Source organism: Nannospalax galili, unplaced genomic scaffold (genome assembly GCF_000622305.1).
Source record: "Nannospalax galili isolate Female #2095 unplaced genomic scaffold, S.galili_v1.0 scaffold216, whole genome shotgun sequence".
Lineage (NCBI taxonomy): Eukaryota > Metazoa > Chordata > Mammalia > Rodentia > Spalacidae > Nannospalax > Nannospalax galili.
This window is the reverse complement of record NW_008339003.1, coordinates 3,224,831-3,229,731: the sequence shown is the minus strand read 5'-3', so window position 1 is coordinate 3,229,731 and position 4,901 is coordinate 3,224,831. Positions and strand designations below refer to the sequence as shown.

At 37.3% G+C, this 4,901-nt stretch overlaps 1 protein-coding gene and 1 long non-coding RNA gene across 2 annotated transcripts in view; both read right to left on the bottom strand.

The window, feature by feature from the left end:
* LOC115070505 overlaps positions 1–1,390 on the bottom strand; it is a 5,028-nt gene extending 3,638 nt beyond the window's left edge. The window contains exons 1-2 of the long non-coding RNA XR_003849659.1: positions 1,288–1,390; positions 741–845 (exon numbers count right to left, since the gene is read on the bottom strand). This is a non-coding gene — a long non-coding RNA (uncharacterized LOC115070505). The remainder of the gene's footprint in view (positions 1–740; positions 846–1,287) is intronic.
* Positions 1–4,901, bottom strand: part of Ank2 (ankyrin 2) — a 675,290-nt gene that overhangs the window by 463,913 nt on the left and 206,476 nt on the right. The gene's annotated exons all lie outside the window — the stretch shown is intronic.

Sequence of the window (4,901 nt, the reverse complement as noted above, 5' to 3'; positions counted from 1 at the left end):
GAAGGAAGGAAGGAAGGAAGGAAGGAAGGAAGGAAGGAAGGAAGGAAGGAAGGCCACTTCTGTACATCTGCTTTCTATCCCTCAGCTAAGATTCCTGACTTAAGAAACTTATGGGAAAGTCATCTGCTTGCTTCCATTCTGAGGATTATACAACATGCCAGTGTTTTGAGCAAGTGTGTGGGTAAAATACATGCTTTTGTAGAAACTATTATCATAAGCACTTCAAGTTCTGTAAGTTTCTGTTTTTATATGATTTTTATGGTTAATCTTGAAATGTACTTAAATAATATTTACAGATATGACCTATTTCACTAAAAAATTGAGTACTTATGATAGAGCCTAAATTTTCCTAAATGCAGCTTTCAGCTCAGTTATTAACAGAAGCTAGAATGTTAGGCAAGCCTTCCATGGGTCTTGATCCCTCTGATTCTGCTACCCTGGACCAAAGTGTTTCTTTAATTAGCATCTCTTACCTCTGGTCTTCAGCTCCATGCCTGACTTTCTAAAGGACAGCCATGGTACATGACCAGAATATTTACCAGACACTCTGACACAGACACTAAGGTTTGCTTCTAGATTCCTAAATTAAAATATGGACATTGTCCTTATAAACTATCACGATCAAAGAAATGATTCTAAACCAACCAGGTCTCTATAGTATAACTACACCCTCCTATATCTTCAGATGAGAACCACTTTACAAATTAAAGACTTTGCCCAATCAAAACTTAATAACTTACCTTTCTGAAAAGACATAGGAAATGCAGAAGGGAGCCACTTCTATGAAAGGCTTGCCTGCAAGTCTTCCTGCTCTTGCTGTCTATTTTTTACCCATCAGAAATTGACTTGAGAGAAATGGGGAAGGAAAAAAAAAAAAAAAAACCACTTCAAGTTAGCATGTGTTGGCACAAGTGGGTGTTGTGGGGTGGCTCAATTGTAATGCAAATCTCTTAGCTGTCAAAATCAAACAGAAGTTTGCTAACACATTCAAATGATTAATACCTAGAACCGTATCTCAGAGTGGTTTAGGCATAGAATAATATTTTTATAGAACCGTATCTCAGAGTGGTTTAGGCATAGAATAATATTTTTAAAGTGCATATTTTAATGGAGGCCTTTATATAATACAGTAGAAATGTTAGTACAAACTGAAATTGCAAAACTAACTTTATTTTTAATTGACTTTTCTTTTACCCTGTGTTTTTGCCCCACTGCAGCCAGCCAGCCAGGAAGGCCACACCTGTAGTTTCAGGGAGTACATTGTTCCTACAATACTGAGAAACTTACAAGCAGCCAGGCAGCACGTCGAGATAGCAGGTCCTCCCTCCCAGCTATACCTGCACCTCCATGGAGCCCATTGTCTCTGCAATTCTGAGAAACTTGTTTTTCTTAAAAAAAAAAAAAAAAACAACAACCTTTTGTTAACTGAAAACCTTTTTGTTAACTAATCTGCCCCTGGTCTGGTGTAACTATGGTGATCTGATGTAACTATGGCTATTGACTTTGCCCCATAAGATGCAATTATGGTTTTAAGCTTTCTAAACCATCTATCTTTATATCATTGGATACAAGGGCACAATTCAGTTATGGGTGGCAACATCACTGTTATTTTTAACAGAAAGCTGTATTAAAACTTAAATACAGAGCCCAGGTGGTAGGTATATGAATATTCCCTATTCAACTATTTCAACTTTTCTGTTTATTTCTTCTTAATAAAATGTTGGTCAGTGGTCAGAGTGGATGAGAACTCAAGCTGTATAGAACCATCAAACTCATTTTATCATATACATGTATCAAACTCAGTTTGGCTGTGTGCACATGGCTACAACACACCCTGATGGTGTAATTGAGCAGCCCAGATTCACAGATGCTCCAGGGCTCTCCTCCAGCTAGGGCACCAGTTCACTCCTGACTATAAAAATAAACTTGAACAGCAAATGTCACAGAAAACAGTAAATAAACCAAATGTAGGTAATAGAAGTGGGAAGTTCTAGTGTTCTACACAATGGGGAGGGGCACAAAGAGGGGCTATAGTTCATAATGTTTGTTACTTTAAAAATAACCAAAAGAGAGGCACTCAAAGGCTCATAATACAAATGAAAAAAAAAAAATGAAAATATTAGTTGCCTTGATCAGTACATAGTAAACACATACCAAAATATCATACTGTATCCTAAAAGCATGTGCATTTGCTATAGTATAATCATGCTAATTACCTTGATTTGACCATTGGACACTGTATTCACATATCAAATTATCCCAAGGTTCCCCATAAATTTGTACAATTAAAATAAAAATAACAAAATCTATGGGTATGGTCCAGTGGTAGATAGAACATGTGCTTTGCATGTGTAAGGCCCTGGGTTTTATTTCCAGCACTAAAAACAAGCAAAAAACCAACCAACCAACCAAATAATAAATAAATAACAAGTAACCTTCTGTGACTGAGTGAATTTCTACTGTACACACTGCTGTCTCTTGTGCTGCCCATCAAGACATGGAGAAAGAGGGGCTGGAGAGACGGCTCACCAATTAAGGGTACTGGCTGCTCTTGCAGAGGACCTGGGTTCAGTTCCCAACACCATAGTGGCTAACAACTCTCTGTAACTCTAGTTCCAGGGAATTTGACCCCTCTTCTGGCCTCCACAGGCATCACACTCATACACTAAAATATAAATGAATAAATCATTAAAAAATTATTTTATAAAATACTTTTCATGTGTATGAGTGTAAAATAAGTGCACCCACACTATGCAATGCCTGCAGAGGTCAGAAGAGGACGTTGGATTCCCCTGGATTATTGTTAGCCACCATGAGGGTACCGGGAATTGAACCCAGGTCCTCTGCAAAAGTAGCCAGTGCTCTTAACTGCTGAGCTGTCTCTCTAGCCCTCTATTATTTTTATTCTATGTGTGTGAGTGTTTTGCCTGCATGTATGTAAGTTCACCATGCATGTGCAGTTCCCCACAGAGGCCAGAAGAGGATGCCAGATCCCCTGGAACTGGAGTTAAAGATGACTGTTAGCCACTATGTGAATGCTGGGAATCAAACCTGGTCTTCTGAAGATCAGCAAGTGTTCATAAGCACTGAACCATCTCTCCAGCACCAAATAAATCTCTTTAAAAAAAAAAAAGAAAAGAAAGAAAAATGGAGAAAGATAAAAACAAACAGTAGAAAACGCATTTCTAAAGGGAGTTCAGTTCTTCTTTAGCACATGCTTACTTTGTACACTACTGTTAGGAGTCTATGTACCTCAGATTGAGATGTAATGCACCCAGATGATAGTGAAAGAATTCTTTTTGTCATTGTATTAGCAATAATTTTATAAGATAAATACATGATCTAGAAAATAAAATAATATTTTGAATAAAATTATGTACAATGTGAGAAAATATACTCATTATATTCAGAAATGCATGTTATTTTTAAAATTCAGCAGAATAGTTTTTCTCTCAGTTAATACAAGAGGATCTTGGATTCAAAGATTGCTAAAAATACTGCTCAGAGTTAACAAGAGATGTGAAAATAGTTACTATTATTAGCTTGCTGGGGTGGCTGAAATGCCGGATGGGTCTAATGCTCTGGTTGCCATGGTGCATACTGTTGAACTCCTCATATAGAGGATAAAGCTGTTCTCAATCAAGGACTGAAAAAATGAATTCTGTTGCATAGACCACAAAAGAGCTTTTTTTTATCTTTCCTTTGCTCTAAAGCATCAGGAGTCACAAAATATACACTAAAGTGTGGGATTTTATAGACCTGCTTAACAGAAAGGGATTAAACAGTGACTTATAATCAAATTTGGCCAGCTCTATTTCATTTTTTTTCTCATCTACAAAGGTACAGCTTCCAACAAGAGAGTGAAAGGCCACATCCTTTCTGATCCATCTCAAATATTTCCACATTCAGGCTGATGTATAGTGCAGTAAAGTGTCATAAGGGTGTATGTGTTGTGATCATGCATGTCTGTCTATGACACTTCTGCTTCTTACCTGTTCATGGACAGTCTCTCTAGTATTTACTGCCTTCTTACACAAACTGCATATAATAATATTTATCACATATATAGGTAGGCCTGGTGGCACATACCTTTAATTCTAGAACTCAGGAGGCAGAAATGGATGAATCTCTATGAGCTCAAGTTCAGCTTCATCTTCATAGGGAGTTATAGGCCAGCCAGGGCTACATAGTGAGATCCTGTCTCAAAAAAATGTAATTGGCACACAATCATTTCTGTTAGGATCACTGAGATCTTTCTGAAGGTCCTATATTCTGAAAGGAGCTCTCCAAATTAAAATTTTCATTATTAAATGTTGCCATTTATAATCAGCTTTAATGGTTGAATTATGTCTGCTTTCTTGTGCCTCCTACTTCCTAGTATCTTTCCCACCCCAAATTTCAACAACACCCTTCCCCTGCAAAAAAGGACTAAAGCTGTCAGCATTGCTACAGTCCCCTGGCAGGAAGCCTTGTTAGGGCCCTCGGCACATACATGCTGAAATGGCTGAAGTGGCCTGGCCACGAGAAACCCCAAGTTGCAATACTTTTCTCATGTGTCACTTCTTCACTTCTCATTCACAATAATTTATTATTATTATGTGTGTGTGAGTGTGTGTGTAGATATGACATATCACCCCATATATGGCCTCAATCACCCTCTTTCTAATGTAATTAGTTCAAAGGACTAAATGAAATATATAATTGTTGAAGCATTTTCAAACTGCTGAAATTACAGTCTCAGCAGCATTGAGTTACTGAGATCTCTCTTTAGGAAGTTAATAACCAAAATGTACTTATTTTTCTGTTGGTGAGGTAAATTTGAAGAGGATAATATTGCTACCTTCAACTAAGTGCTGCCTTGTCTGCACTCATACACATAAAATAAAAATAATAAAATATTT